Source organism: Lepisma saccharinum, chromosome 22 (assembly GCF_977018435.1).
Source record: "Lepisma saccharinum chromosome 22, izLepSacc3.1, whole genome shotgun sequence".
Classification (NCBI taxonomy): domain Eukaryota; kingdom Metazoa; phylum Arthropoda; class Insecta; order Zygentoma; family Lepismatidae; genus Lepisma; species Lepisma saccharinum.
This window is the reverse complement of record NC_139250.1, coordinates 3,249,158-3,266,174: the sequence shown is the minus strand read 5'-3', so window position 1 is coordinate 3,266,174 and position 17,017 is coordinate 3,249,158. Positions and strand designations below refer to the sequence as shown.

General features: G+C 40.6%; 1 protein-coding gene across 6 annotated transcripts in view; it reads left to right on the top strand.

Annotated features, from left to right (window-relative positions):
* The window catches only part of LOC146004935 (uncharacterized), a 470,180-nt gene that overhangs the window by 163,969 nt on the left and 289,194 nt on the right, over positions 1-17,017 (top strand). The window lies entirely within an intron of this gene.

Below are 17,017 nucleotides of genomic sequence, written 5' to 3'. Positions count from 1 at the left end.
TTCTTTCATTCTTTATAAAGGGTGTCCCAAAAGTAACGAAGGGTTTAATTTAAGGAAAAGAAACATTTCATATATTTATTAGTTGGCAAAGTTATTACATTATATGAAAGAGTGAACATTCCCATTAAATGTGGAAGAGAATATCTACTAACAAAATGTCCTCCACGACGCATTTGACACTCGAACTCTTTTTACAATATTCTGAATCACTTTTTCGCATAACTGTGGCTCAATGCCGTCGATAGCTCATTGAATTTCTGCTTTCAATTCAGGAATCTTTATCTTCGCAGCATAAACTTTGGACTTAATGAATCCCCAGAAGAGAGGAGGTGTGAGGTCGCACAGTTGTTTCATTTGGGCCGCTTCTCTTATCAAAAATGTCAGGTAATTTGCCCACAGTTTCCGTACTTGTAACGCTCGTCACTCGCTCCTTCGTCATGTCATTGACTAACCGCAATGTTTTTCCTACAACATGTGACCTCTCAGAACGCTGCCAACCCTGTGGGGAAAAAATGACGCACAATTAAAATCCTGCATCACTTTTGCGACACCCTATTTATATTTTCGTGGTAGTATCATCATTCATTAGGCAATAACATTCATCTTCGTTAGAGAAGAAAAGTTTTGTCAAGTAAATATTTACAGATACATACATTCAGTGTATTTGATTTTGATTGAATTGTCGTTTCAAGTTCACTTATGCACAGATACGCTAATTGGGACTGGACCTTCAGTTTAAAGTGGGAACCGACTGTGTGTGCGCTGTTTCTCCACCGGGTATCGAAACCGGGATCCCTTGATTACAAGGCGACAACGTTACCAGCACGGCATTTTGGAGCTTCTACTTCTTATTTTGATTTTTGTTATTTCTCTTAGTTTTTCTTCCACTTTGGGCTATGAGTGATGGTATGATGAAATTGATGAAGAGACACTCGCGAAGGACACTCATGCCCAGGCTGGGATTCGAACTCGGGACCCCTGGCGTCGGAGTGCTAACCACTCCGCCACGGGGAACTGCACATACCTACATTTAGTATCTCTTTCTTCTTTCTCGCTTTCTCCTTATTCTGTTCGTTTTCTTTTTCGCTTTTAGTTAGTATGATTTCTATGCAAATCTTTATTAGTTTGTATATTTATCTCTGTATATTGGTTTAATCTTCCTCTCTTTCTTGATTTTCATCTTGTATATTTTTGTTTTGTATTAACTCCTTGTTATCTTTTAATAGTTCTTACTTTTCTATCTGCAATTTATTGCCCCAATATTTATAAGTTATTCGTCCCATATTATTCGAATAATTCAATGAAGAAGACAGACCAAGTGGCACGAATGGGAGAGGAAAGAAGAGTTTACAGGATTCTTGTAGGGAAACCTGATGGTAAGAGACCTGTGGGAAGGTCAAGACGATAACATTAAGATTGACCTAAAGGAAATCGGTAAGTATGGAAAAGATTGGATTGATCTTGACCAGGATGGAAGGCTTCTGTTGCTGCAGCCATAAACCTTCGGGTTTAAGATGTCTAGAGAGTTAGTTAGTCATTAATACTAGCCCTTCTGTGTCATATCAGGCAGGTATTATTATTCTTTATACACTAGTTTGATTTACAGCACCGTAAAGAAATTTGTTGAATTATATTTTTTTACGAGGGTTGTTCAATTTTTAATTTTTCGACCACAAATAATTGCCAGTCAAGGGTAAAGGTATGTGTTTGGAAAGAGGTGAAAGATTTTTGATGACTGATCAATTTGTGAAACCTAAGGTTCTGGCTTCGAGTCCAGGCCTGGGCATGAATATTTGTGAATGTATCTTTATCATTATTCATCCTCGTTGTCGCGATTAGTCTCAAGTCGCGGAAAAAGCGACGTAAAATAAGGGTACACTGTTCTAATATTTAGCGTCCAAGTTTGAACAGTTCAGACAATCCGCTCTCTTTTATTGTCAGGAGTTTTTTTTAAAAAAAAAAAATAAGGGAGAGAAGTTGAGACTTGTCGGGTAGCAGGAGCTGTTCTTAGCGTCCACTTTCCTTAAAGTTTCAACTTTGAACTTTAATTTCTCTTTGGAATTCCTTCGCTTGTTAGCGAGGGAGTCATGAATATTCAGGAGTTGTGACTGATTGGACCACATGTCTTGCAGCAGGAGAACGCGCTTCCTCATCTCGATTGCTTATTACAGGGTCCTTCAAAGATTGGTGGCCAGCGGTTGGTTGGGATCGACTGAAGAGGTTCTTGGGAGAAGGGAGTCCCCATCCTTTCTTGGAGTTTCGCCGAAACTTCTCAGAAATCCAATCACTGCCGGGTCCCGAGGGAGGGAATCGGATTCGAATTCCTGTCTGGAAGGGGTGTGACCTGGGTACTCATCATGGCCGCGCATTGGAGGCTTGTAAACTGGAGAGTGGACCTCGGTAATTCTATCACAGTGTAGCCAGGTCTTAAGGTTCGACTAGGCCTTTGGTCGACCCAGCGAAACCGTTTCAGGAAACTCCTCTCATTTCGAGAAAAACGCTATGGTGTTCTAAAATTCCTTCTGGAGTATTCACTTTAATCTTCAAGTGCTTTCGCTCTTGACTAGATATCTGCAATAATTTCGTGGCTGCGCAAGTCTGTTTTTCCATCATACATGTTTCGTTTATTTTTTTAAGTACTATTGAAACTAAATATTCATAAAAAAATAAGGCAAAACCGTAATGATTGATTTGGTTTATTTTACATCGCTTTTCTGCGCTTTGGCTAATAGTAGCGAAGATGAGGATAATTAGTGATGATAAGGAGAGAGAGAGAGAGATTTCACTCCCCCTCTCTCTCTTCTTTTCTTTTTACCTCTCTCTCTCTCTCTCCCTCTCTCTCTCTCTCTCTCCCTCTCTCTCTCCCTCTCTCTCTCCATTTTAGAGAGAGAGAGAGAGAAGAGAGAAAGAAGAAAAGAAAAAAAAGAGAGAGAAAAAAGTAGAAAGAGGATGAGAGAGAGGGAGAGAAGAAGGAGTTTTTCTCTCTCTCTCTCTTTCGGGGGGGGGTTCCCTCACCCTCCTTGGAACCGGGGTTCTCTCTCTCTCTCTCTCTAGAAAGAGGGAGAGAGAGATAGAGGGAGAGAGAGGAAAAGACGAAGAAAAAGAGAGAGAGAAAGAAGAAAAGGGGAGAGAGAGGGAGAGTGAAAGGAGGAGAAGTAAGAAAGAGAGAGAGAATGAGAGAGAGAGGATTATTCTTCCTTCTTCTCTCCTCTTTCTATCTTTCTCTCTCTTTCCTCTTTCTCCCCATCTTTCTCTCTAGGTAGAGAGAAGGCGTTTCTTTCTATCTCTCTCTCTCTCTCTCTCTCTCTCTCTCTCACACACACACACTCATGTAAAGGGGGAAATGGGACACACACAGAGAACATCCATATCCAGGAAAGAATTCGAACTCGGGAGGTCGGCTGTAATAGTTCGATTTTGTCTAAAGTGTGGCTTGTTGCCAAATATAAAATTAGGTTTAAATTAGTTGTCAATCACTAATGATGTAATGAAATAATGTGGGTTTCTAAGGCCAACCAATTTTGTAAATGATCTGATTTTCATTCGCATTCTGCATTTGAACACCGGGAAATCCAAAGCAATTAAGTGCTAATGTAGTTTCATATATTTGTACTTCAAGGTTACATAAAATACACCTCAAGGTCCTTCTGTAAAGTCATTCTCCTCCTTTCAGAGTGAACTTTACTCGATACACTATAGTTCTTTTCAGTTCTTACGGGGCCTCCCCGATGGCACAGTGGTAGCGTCGTCGCCTTGTAATCAAGGGGTCCCGGGTTCGATACCCGGTGGAGGCACAAGTGGTTCGGATCCCACTTTAAACTGTAGGTCCAGTCTCGATTAGCCTTACTGTGCATAAAGTGGACTTAAAACACCAAATCAATCCAATCCAAAGTTCTTACGGCGGGCGCTCTAGAAGTTGGCAGGGGAAGTGGGGAGCGGGGAACCGACCAATCCAGCATGATATGAAACTTAGCGGCCAGTAGAACGAGTTTCACGTAGTACTTTTCCCGGTCGCGTCGTGTCTCTCGGCGCCACTGCTGTTGTCTGGTTGGTCTGTTGCGTAATCCCCGCTCCCCACTTCCCCTGCCAGCTTCTAGAGCGCCCGCCGTAAGAACTGAAAAGAACTATAGTCAGTCAGCAGTTTTGTCTTGTTTGAAAATACAGTTTGTTCGTGTTGCGCAGATTATATATAATTTTTTTGTGACTAATTTTACTTTTAAATCACAGATTAAGGGGATGAGGGACAATTTCGCACCAGTTGTGCATTTATTTCAATATTGTTCGAATGGGCAATGCTACTGAGGGAAAAAAACGTGTGTTCAATAGAGTATGAATTTTTCCACATGTTGCAAGTAAAAGTGTTTCTTTAAAGTTGATTATTAAGCTAGATAGGATGTTTGAAAAATGTGATGAATGAGAATTTTCAGAAACCCATGTATTCCTTATGGGGTATCAACTTCAACTTAAAGTTACGGCTAATCAAATGGAAGTTTCGACTTTTCCACCTGTCTGTTACTACTTCAGTCTGTCCTTTTTCCGTTGATATATTTTTCTATGCCATCGGAAGTTTGATCTTCCCAAGGGAACAAATAAAATAATACTTCCATAAGAGCAATTTATCCTTGCCTCCTACGGTCATCCTGGCAGTGTTGCCAAACCTGATGCACATAAAAGAGCTAAATTTCACCGTAAACGGAGTAAAAACTTTCAAGGAGCTAGATTTACGAAACTGGATAGAGTGCCTCCTAGGGTAATTTTACGTGTCAAATGAGTGGCGGTGTGGGTGAAGGGGCGCCGTTATTACCGTTAGCTTTAAAGTGATGGCAATTTATTCTTAGTTTTCATCGTCTAGATCTGGCGGCATCACCCACCTCAATAATGCACCGATGGTCGCATGAAATTGAAAATAAAGGATTCCTGGATAACAATATTACGTCCTCTTCCCGTCAGCCAAGGCGCTATAAAGAAAAGTAGCTGGGGACGTAAGAGGGAGTGGGGCGATGTAGCCAATACAACAATATCACGTCACGTGCAAAATGTATACTTACGACAGAACTTGTCTATGTAAGCAGGAGCCAGTGATGGCATAATAGTGGGGCAGGGGGTGGGTGCCATAGTTCACAGCCAAACGAGTGCACGAAAGAGCCAGATCTGGCTCCAAAAGAGCGAAGCTGGCAACAGTGATCGGCAGCTGCCGAACAGAGAAGGACCCAGGGGAAATTGTCCCTCTCTTCCTTAAAGTGATAATAGTGGCATGCAAAGGAACCTAAAAGTAGACTTCATCTAAAATATTTTAATCAAGAGGTCCCAGGTTCGATACTCGGTGGAGGCTCATAGTCGTTCGGATTCCACTGTCGGTCCAATCCCGAACACCAAATCAAACAAGCAAACAAACGTAAAATATTTTAAATTTTGTGGAGGAAATTTACCACAATGAATTGCTTAATCCATTGCCTTAGATTTCGATTTAAAATTAAAATGATTTTGTGGTGACCATATTTTTTATTAATGGCGTATATGCTTCCTAAAAAGACAATGGTAGAAATTTAAATATGTAAGTTATGCTAGCAAATATATTTAGAATTGAATACTAAAAGTGGTAAACGTTGTAAGTGCCAAAAGCGAAAGTGTTGGGAAATCGCATCGTTCAGCACATCAGCCCGTAAGAACGTGCACTCTAGTGACCTCTTTACAGGCCCTTTGAACTACTTAGAGGGCTACCAGCCACATTTCACGTTTACCACATTATAAAGCATGGCACATTTCACAGTTTAACGTGGAAAACGATGTTTGAATTATTGTGGCACGTACAGCGTTTACCAATTTTAGTCTTCAATTCATGAAAGAACAGGGGAGGAGAAAAATTAACCTCAAAAATGAAGTGTAACGACCCTGCGAGGTCGCCACATTTGACAGCCCTGCGAAGTCGCAGTATTGTGTTTGTTGGGAAGGTATGGATGAATAATGCATGCTAAATGTTTAAAATGTGTTAACGGATCCACCTCTACGGTTATTACTTTCGCTTATTTTTATTTGACCCTACGTGGTCGCTGTATTCTGTGAATGTTAACGGGTCCACCTCTACGTGAAGGAACTTGGCTCATGGTTAGACCTTGCGTGGTCGTGGTTTTTGGTAAATGTTATCAAATATTGTGACATGAGAATTAAAGGTTAAAAACCTGAAAAGTGGAATGTGAAATGAAAAAAAATTGTAAATTAGCTCAGCGAGAAGCACTCTTTGAAATAAGTAAGTACTAGGCAGAAAGGCCTGGAGTTCAAATTCTGAGTACAGTGTGAAGGTTTATGACATGAGATTGTTAGCCATTTTTATTGTCATTTATACTGTTCAATTTGTTGATGCAAGTGAATGGTAAGGGTAAAGGTAAAGACACTTGAGTAAGTGTGCTAAAGGACATCTTTGTGATACGATTATAATAAACTGTTACATATATATATGTATAATCCTGGTTTAGTCTTTCTTTGCACCTAGCAAGCCCTGCGATATTTCTGAGTCCTTGTACTACGACTGAATCAGTTAGCACATATGGGCCAGTACCAGTACTCCTGTGCCTTGGTGCTGAGCACTGCGTGGGTGGACGTTGCATAAAGTTTTGGCGTCTTAACGTGGGGCCCGAGAGATTGTAAAGACTGAAACCAGCAAGCCAGTGGGAGCCTTTTAGCTACAAGGACTAGAAAGGGCTCATAAGTGTCAGTGTTGGTGTTCTTCCAAAGAATTCACGAAGGTGAAGATATAGTGTCGGTAGTGGAAGAAACCATAGACGGTGTGCCAAAATGGAAAGGGATGCGTCAAGTATGAGCTTAAGAAGCAGAGGGAGGAAAACCGTAGATGAAGAAACTGGGTTCGGATGCTGTGAGGATACCGGAGGAGAGAGGGCGTCTTTCCAGTGTTGCCAATGTCTACAGAAGTTTCATTGGAAATGTGAGGGGCAAGAAGAGACCTCAGTCTCCACTGCAGAGTCCAGATGCAAGACTTGCTCATCGGTACCCTTGATGGTTTTAGGACAAGAACCAAGTGCTCCTAGTACGACCCCATCAGACCATTGGTTATTAGAATGGCTGATGAGAGATAAAGAAGAGAGAAAGAAAGAAAAAGCGGAGGAGGAGAAGCAGAGAAAGAAAGATATGGCTCAATTAGAGAAAGCTAGAAAGAAAGAGAAAGCAGAAGAAGAAGCTAAAAGAAAACTAGAGACACAAGAATTTAGGTCGCTAATAGAGTCTCTAGAAGAGAAGAGAGAAATGGAAAAACGTGAAGCAGAAGAGAAAAGAGAAATGGAAAAACGCGAAGCAGAAGAGAAAAGAGAAATGGAAAAACGAGAAGCAGAAGAGAAGAGAGAAAGAGAATTAGAGACTCTCCATGCCTTAGTTCAAGGTCAAGAAGAGAGGAGACAGCAAGAAGCTGAAAGAAGCAGAACAGAGATGCGAACACTGTTCTCCCAACATAAGACAGACCAGTTAGAAAGTCTTAGGGAGGAATTAGATAAAATTAGGATCTCTTGTCAGCTGGAAGTAGTGAAAGTAGTGGAAGAACAATTAGAACCTTTAGCTGTCTGGCGTGGTGAAATGGAGCAAGAGCAGGAAGAAATGAAGAAAAATTTAGAGGTCTGTCTGCAATTGGTAGCTCAGTCTACGACGGAAAATGGAAGTGAAGAACCAGAGAGAGTTAAGCAGATAGAAGCATCTATAGAAACCATAAGTTCAGCAGTAAAGACTCTGAGTGAGCAGACCGTAGTTATGGAGAAGGCTGTCCAAGAACAGAAAGTAGCTGCAGAAACGATGGCTAAAGCGACCGGCGAAAAGGTGAACTCTCTTCGCGGAGAGACACAGAAATTGGAGGTATCTCTTCGGCAAGAAATACAGGAGCAGACTGGGTCTATGGTCAGAAGAGTAGGCGAACTGCAAGATAAAATTGAACGGTTGCAGCTACAACCGGGAGTGCCTTCTGAAGTTCTCCCAGATTCCATTGAACGAAATAGAAGTCTGAATCCTGAAGCAGCCTCTTATGAACCTCCTAGAGTGGTGCAGAATCCTTTCTATATGGGAACCATTCAATCGGATAAGCGTAAGCGGCCTAGAGAAGCAGATAGTTCCGACGGGACATCTCCTCGGCGAAGAACCGAATTTAAGATGCCTAGAATGTCTGACATCGCACACATCCCCAAGTTCAAGGGTGATATCGAAGCTCAGTCAGCTGAGAAATATCTTCGTGAGCTCAATGTAAGCTTCGAGCTCATGCAAGTGCCTGACAATTACAGACTCGAATTGCTACCTAGAGTATTCACAGGTAAAGCTGAACATTGGCTGGCAGGTAACATAGACAGTTTTGTTAGCTATGCTGATTTCTGCATAAAGTTTAAAGAAGAGTTTGCCTCCGAGAAGGCTAAGCAGAGACAATTAACAGCAGTAAGAAATAGAAGATATTCCCGTCCAGTACATGAAAATATGGAGAGCTTCGCTTGGAGCATTTACGCCGCCTATAGGAATCTAAGTGACAACTTCAGCGAGAGCGAGGTGCTGAATTTAATCATAGGTCAGTTACCTTATAGAACTCGAAATCTCTGCCTTGCGCACTCTCCCCGAACAGTTGACGAATTGACCAGTTTCCTCAAGGACTTTGAAATATATGATGATCCCGACTACTGGAGAAATAAAGAGGACTTCAAAGGTAAAGAACTTCCCCATAAGAATTTCAAAGTGCGAAGCATTGAGACCAAGGGTGACACTAAACCTGAAAACTCTTGGAGCACTCGGAATTTTAATAGAGGACTGAACCGTAACCAGAATGGTCGATGGGAACCTTATCGACCAAATCGAGGGCCAGATCGCAGATTTCCCGATTGGAGGAGGAACAATCAGGGACGCAGTAGTCCTAATTCTCCTAGGCGATCCTCACCTAGAGAATCGGGACCAAGGGGAAGACAGTCACCCTCCAGAGAAGTTATGGCCTCTGAGCAGGAGGGAGCCCTAGAAACAACCCGGGACTTCTTGCATAATCAAAGGTCTCAATCCTGCCAAACAAACTAGATCCTTGTCTAGGTGCTTCGTTCCCATTTAGGCAAGGGGCCTCGGAGGAGCGACCTGATACAACTATCCAAGAACTAAAGGTTAACTTTCAACTAACTGAAACAGAAGAAGTAAAATTACAGAGTGAACTGAAATCCGCAAGGGAATCGAGGATTAGATATAAATCACCAGCAGTGGCTGCAAAGTTAATAGATATACCAGTGACTTGTGTAATAGATACTGGGAGCGAATGCTCTATTTTAAGTTATGAAGTTTGGACTAAGTTAAAGGAACAAATTCCAGGTATTCAAGTGCAGAAGGTTCCAGAGATAAGATTGGTGGATTTTTCTGGGAGCCATAGGAAGCGTGTCTTTGGCAGCAGACGTGTGGAACTGGAGATTGAAGGTATGGTGTTCAGTACTGAAGTTTTTATATTGAGAGGGTTTGTTACAGATCTTCTTTTGGGCATGCCATTCTTGAAGCAGCACGAGGCCGAGATAAATTTCAGAAGAAACTCGGTAAAATTGTATTTTGGAAAAACTCCGGATCAAGATGTAGGGAATCCACTGGATGTTGAAATTGTGCGGTACATCCAAAAGGTCCATGAAAGAGACGAAGAGTGGATGTATAAACCGACAGACCTCAAGGAGAAGGTCGAAACTATAGACATTCTGAATGATTCCCAGAAACAGGAGTTGCTGCAAGTGCTGAATCAATATATAGCAGTGTTCTCAGAGAAGCCCGGTACCATGGAAAGTGCAGAATGTGAGATCCTTTTAAAAAGTACCGAACCAGTTCATCGCCCGCCATATCCAGTGCCGCTCTCGAAAAGGGCCGCTCTAGAAAAAGAACTCAGCTTGTGGAAAAGCTGGAACATTATTCAACCATCGGTATCACCATATCTAAATCCATTACTAGTGGTGGATAAGCCCGATGGTAGTGTAAGACCGTGCCTGGATTTTCGACTATTAAATGCTATTATGATTGTTCCTAAAAGCTCAGTGCCACCTATTGATGAGTCATTGCAGAGATTTAAACAAGCCCAGTATTTTTCGAGTTTAGATCTAGCTTCAGGCTATTTACAGATTCCTTTGAAACCAGAATGCCGAAAATACACTGCTTTTTCGTACAAAGGTCGCCAGTACGAATTCTTGAAGATGCCTTACGGCTTATCTAATGCTGTGTCTACCTTTGTGTCAGTTATGCATACAGTTTTTGGACCTGAAACTGAAAGTTATCTGACAGTGTACATAGACGATATTCTGATTTTTGATGTGGATTTCGATAGCCATATCCAACATATAGAAGAGGTGCTCCATAGATTAGAAGAAGTTGGACTCAAGGTGAAACTTTGCAAATGTAACTTTGCTAAAGGTGAATTGGTTTATTTAGGCCATTTAATTTCGGGAGATAAGATTAAAATAGACCCGAAAAAGAACGAAGCCATCCTAAAGTTTCCACTACTTAAAACTAAGAAAGATGTCAGGAAATTTTTGGGGCTCGCAAATTGGAGACGGAAGTTCATAAAAGATTTTTCAATTAAGACAGAACCATTGCTTAAGTTACTCTCTAAGACCGCTAGATGGAACTGGGGTTCAATGCAACAATCCGCCTTCGAACAGCTTAAACAAGAACTGGTAACCGCTCCTGCCCTGGCTCAACCTGATTTAGACCAGGAGTTCTGCATACAGTGTGACGCTTCGACCAAAGGCTTAGGATGTGTCTTATTTCAGGAGCAGAACGGAGAGAAAGCTGTAATCCAGTATGCTAGCAGGAAGCTAAAGAACAATGAAGTACACTACTCCATTCATGAACTGGAATGCCTGGCCATACTTTTTGGAGTAAGCAAGTTTGAGATTTATCTTCGCGGGAGACATTTCAAAATCTACACTGATCACAGAGGGTTAGTTTGGCTACAAAATTCCAGGAATTGGAACTGTCGACTCACCAGATGGTCCCTGAAACTACAATCTTACTCTTTTGAAATTATTTATATACAAGGAAAGGAAAACACGGTTCCCGATATACTCAGCCGTTATCCAGTCGAAGAGAGCGTCAAGGATGAGGACACCAAATTTTTCCATGTGAACTACGTTTGGCAAGAAAGGGGAGAAGTGGAGGATGTAGAGAATTGGATCCAGGCCCAAGAAGAGGATAATTTCTGCAAGCCGGTATTAAAGGTTCTGAGGCAAGAGGAAGTTAACGACTCCCCAGTTGATTCCAGGATAAAAAGATTGTATCAAGTGTATGGAAACCTTTTATTTAGGAAAACATCTGGAGATGAAGTCTCCTGGAAATTGTGTGTTCCCGAGAATCTGAAAAAGAGGGTCCTAAAGGAGAACCACGACGAACTGGGTCACTTCGGCATGGCTAAAACTCTCAAGAGAATTAAGAGTAGATATTTTTGGCCTAAATTAAAGATGGATATAGCCAAACATGTTAGGGATTGTCTCACCTGCGCTAAAACAAAAATGGACAAATTAGGTATATTGAAGGATAAGCTACACATTAACCAGAAAAATCCTCATGAACTTTTATCAGTTGACCTAATTGGAAAGCTACCTATGTCTCATGGGTACCAGTATATTTTGACCATGGTAGATGTAGGGACCAAATTTGTCTCCACTTACCCTCTGAGACGAGGAACGGCCAGGGAAATCCTTAATGTAATGGAGAGAGGATATTTCTCCCATTTTCCAAAGGTGAGAGCAATTCTATCTGATAGAGGAACACAGTTTACTTCGGGATTGTGGAAGGAGTATTTAGGTAAGAAAGGGATTAAGTATTACTTCACTACTGCTTATCACCCCAGCAGTAATACCATCGAACGAATGAACCAAGAAATAGTGCGGTTACTCAGATTGTTCTGTCATCGTGAGCACCAGTCTTGGTCAAAGTATCTAACCGAAATTTCATGGCTCCTAAACAACTCTGTTTCAGACGTTACAGGATATGCCCCTTCAGAGTTATTCTTTAACAGGCCTGTGCCTAATGAAGTTCTGGACCACTTCAACTGGCCCATCGACGAAGCCGATTCACAAATAGACAACTGGGATCAAAAGTTATTCATGGCAAGAGCTAGAGAACGCTCCAAAAGTGAGAAAAGGAAGTTTAAAGTAAAAGGAAATGCATTCCAGTTGCAAGAAGGTGACTTGGTTCTTGTCAGGAACCATAAGCTGAGTTCCAGAAGGAATAAGACAATCGCCAAGCTATTTGAGGTGTTTATTGGCCCCTATGTCGCTACGGATGTTCGAAGCAACACTGCTCTGCTGTTGAACCCGACGAACAAGAACCCAGTCGACAGAGTCAACTTCGACAACCTTCGCCTTTACAGATGTTCTCCGGAGCGAAGAAGAGAAGTAGTAGGGGAAGAAGAGGACCAAGTGACTTTAGTGTAGAAGAGACAGAGACTCTTACCTGGTTGATCTTTAATATTTCCAGTAATTTTTTTTTCAGAAATTGTAAGTTTTAAATTTCTACCAAAATATTTTTGGCCCGAGGAAGGGGCGTATGTAACGACCCTTCGAGGTCGCCACATTTGACAGCCCTGCGAAGTCGCAGTATTGTGTTTGTTGGGAAGGTATGGATGAATAATGCATGCTAAATGTTTAAAATGTGTTAACGGATCCACCTCTACGGTTATTACTTTCGCTTATTTTTATTTGACCCTACGTGGTCGCTGTATTCTGTGAATGTTAACGGGTCCACCTCTACGTGAAGGAACTTGGCTCATGGTTAGACCTTGCGTGGTCGTGGTTTTTGGTAAATGTTATCAAATATTGTGACATGAGAATTAAAGGTTAAAAACCTGAAAAGTGGAATGTGAAATGAAAAAAAATTGTAAATTAGCTCAGCGAGAAGCACTCTTTGAAATAAGTAAGTACTAGGCAGAAAGGCCTGGAGTTCAAATTCTGAGTACAGTGTGAAGGTTTATGACATGAGATTGTTAGCCATTTTTATTGTCATTTATACTGTTCAATTTGTTGATGCAAGTGAATGGTAAGGGTAAAGGTAAAGACACTTGAGTAAGTGTGCTAAAGGACATCTTTGTGATACGATTATAATAAACTGTTACATATATATGTATAATCCTGGTTTAGTCTTTCTTTGCACCTAGCAAGCCCTGCGATATTTCTGAGTCCTTGTACTACGACTGAATCAGTTAGCACATATGGGTAACTTTTGCCGACCCTCCAACTGCAGTGTTTAGCGTGTTGAACGCAGCCAGTACCAGTACTCCTGTGCCTTGGTGCTGAGCACTGCGTGGGTGGACGTTGCAGAAGAAAAGGGCAACGCAAACGGCAAAGAAAATACTGAAAAATGACCTTAAAGAAGGTCGGAAATGCATGTGAAAAATGCAAAGAAAATTTCGAGAAAAAATCTTCAGAGCCATAGTGATATCAAATGCTTCTGGATGCTCGTTAAGAATCTTTTCCCCTCACCTAATTGGTAGTCACAGCGTGGTGGCTTTATTTAGATGATGTATGTAAGTTGAGAAGTTCTTCATTGTTTCTTCAAGATTCGTTTAAACTTTCCGTACGGTATCGCCGTAAGCCACTGAAAAGCGGGGCGCGCCTTGAATAGCGAGTCGTAAATTTTAAAATGCGAAGGTGGGAAAACTTGCGGTGGGCAGAAAGATAGGAACGAGGAAAGTTTGCCGTGAGAACAATTTTCCTTCCCTTAAAAGGTTGGTAGATCCTTCACCCTTTCACAGTAGCTGCTTCAATGGACAATGAACAGCTTAAAGTTTTCTCCATACATTTTGCCGAAACGGTTTTCGAGATTTGCTTCTTCGTCTAGACGAGAGAGCGGCTAGTGTGCTATTATCCTTTGCAGGCTTTGCTTTGATTTGATTTATTTTACTTCGCTTTTCTGTCACTTTTGCTATTCGTGTCGATGAGAATGGGTGATGATTGAATTTTTAGTAGTGTTTTTGGTTTTGAGAATATAGTAGTGACATGTTTTATGGACAGGTGGAAGATTTTTCTGCATAACAGAATCTCCTATTCGAAGAAAAACGTAACGTATAAGAAAAAGCAACATGCCCAATTGTTTTGCTGTTTGTGTGGCATTTGGTTATGGTTGGATACAACATTCTCCGTGTTACCAGTTCAATTGCTGCAAGAAAAAGGTGCTTATGAATGTGCCGTGACATGTTCAATCATTCGAAATTGCGAAATAACGCGAATTGTGATCTTTTTCGCGAATCTCAACACAATGTATGCATAAACAAAGAAAAATACAACGAGAATCCAAAATTCTTGTGTTTTAGGCTAAAGAAAGCAACAAAATGTACCATATTTATGCATGTTTTAAAACATTTTTTTCGAAGAGAAAACCATAATGCATGTTATACAGAATTCTTCCGACAGCTGCATGAAACCACGTGCAAATTTGTTTTTCATGATTTTTCACCTTCTATGGGAACGTTCTGCATCACCGAGCATAGTGGCGAGATTCTGGCGGGAATCGAGCGCGCAACTACCGTCACACGGGAGCCGTAACGTCGGGATTTGTTGTGCGAGAAGTAATTATGACGTATCATATGACCATGATTATGTTAATGTAAACACGAAGAAATTTACCTTTATAATTGTTCATGGGTAGATTAAAACTCTGTCTTCTTGCTCGTGGAGTTTATTGTCCATTTAGTTTGCAAAATTAATAATAGATGAGGTACGATTACCGCCTACTGCCCAAATAGAAATTTGAAATAGTTTGAGGAAATTCCGATAGATGTCTCGAGTATATTTTGCCTTTTGGGATTCTTCAATTTGATATAGATTGCATCAATGGAATGCTGAATATTTTAATATAAGATGTTGTTGTCCTTGCACAAGCACATTGTTGTAATGCACCATTAACAGTGCTTTGTTGGGGCAAACATTATTTTGCGCTTCCCGAAACCGGAGTGAATTTCCGATCGGAATTAAAATGTGTGAGGCCAATGTAGGTAAATAACTCTGAATTATTGTCAGCATGTACACTGAAGTGCATAAGTTGAATTAAGAATGTTGAATGAAAAATCTGCGTATTGTTGGTTCTGAAGAATTTGTAAGGTTGCCGGCTGGTATATTACATACTGAAATAATTGTTAATAAGGTGATCACGTGATCGTACAAGGGTGTTTTTCTAAATAGTACGATGTGTAAAAAGGAAAGAAAGCTATTCCTTTGGTATACATTTTTCTCTTAATCGCTTGTTTATTTTTCATCAATGTTACCGTGTTTTAAGAGGAAAAAGTGAACTGTAAAAGACTAAGAATTTACTTGTACGCCCATGTTAATTAGTAACTTTCCACAAATTCCTTCAAATTCAGTGTGCACCTCATATATTTATGTATTAATCTTGTTGCTCTTTTACAGGAAGTGACTAAGTGTGCTTATCGTGTATATTAATTGCTTTTTAAAAATAGCATACGTGTAGATCACATTGCATAACCTGTTAGGAAGGAAGGGGAAAGTGAAAGGCAAAGTAAATTGTTATATTCCTTATAGCGGGTTAAGATCTTCGTGTTGTTAACAAGTAATAAACAATGTGTGCTATGCAAGCTTAATAAGTGACGATGATAATGATGCTTGTCCTCTTGCATAACTCTGAAGGGGATATATACCAAAACTGTAAGCATATTGATTTCTATTACGCCTGTGCGCTTCTCTATTCAGTATCATCTTGTTGAACCTTCTTTTACTCGACATTTAATAGAGAGCATGATGCTTTGTGGATTTCTTCCTGAAAAGTAAATAAAAAAGGGGGGAAATTTTCGTTGATTTGGAATTTGTCTCCAGTTGCTAAAGTTACCTGTGCTCATGCTAATAGTGAATTGAGACACATTTGAAAAGCATTCTGCTTGGTACAGGGTGATCTAATAGGAAACTAACCAATTTCAAATTAACTTTTAACACATTTATTTTTTCTTAGTATTGTCATTTTTGAATGGGGTTTATTTTCTTCTGTTAGCAAGTTCAGGGTTTCACGAGTCTCCAAATTAGTATCCTGCGATAGCGTACGGTCGTTGTGTGAAAATCGGGCAGAGTTTGAGAAAGTTTTGAGCTTGGGAAGTTTGTTGATATGAGGGACATGGATGGGCTTTTCATATAACCCGATGGGGTGGGCTCCCATATATAATGGAAAATAACTTCCTCACAAATCGTTTCCAACGTACGAAACTGTCACGAACGTGCATAGGTCATGTGGGTGTCGTGTCGTTTGCGCCGTGACATATGTCAAGACCTTCCTTGGCTGGTTTTCCCACAATCCAGAGTGTCATCACCGCCGCGCGCACGTATGGTTATGGCCACATGAAGCATAGTGCATAAAGTGGACTTAAAACATAAAATCAAACGTGTGTTTATGACGATGCACAGCTGTGTTTACACTGAAATTTTAAATCTATCCATAGAGTCAAATATGACTTTTCTTTACTTATTTCAAAAGACGTTACACAGGATTACTTGTATCAATTTTATTCCACAACAGAAAATACATAAATCAGCATCAGCCTATTAACTATTAATCATTTATCGTTAATCGTCAAAGAAACATTGTAAATACAGTGTTATTTTTGCAAACATTATATAAGTAATAGCTGCGTATATATAAACACAATATTTCGATACACTTGCACAAGAACAGTACAAACGTTATTTGAATTCTTGTAGGTATGCAAATGCTCGAAGGCATCCTCGAAGATCGCCTGAGCTTCTGTACCTCGAAAGAACACACTCAACACATTTGTCCATTTCGATGTATTGATATTTTCATATTCTCAGCCATCTTGTCGTCTCTTACAAGTCTCAGTTTTACATAAATACTAATTTCCCAATGTAAATCCCTCATATGTACTTTCATCTTCCATTCATTTACCAATCACCTTCCTTTTCAATCGAAGATAAACACAGCTGGAGCTGTGCAACGTCATAAACACACATGCGCGCGGCGGTAATGACACTCCGGATTGTGGGAAAACCCACCAAGGAAGGTCTTGACATAATGT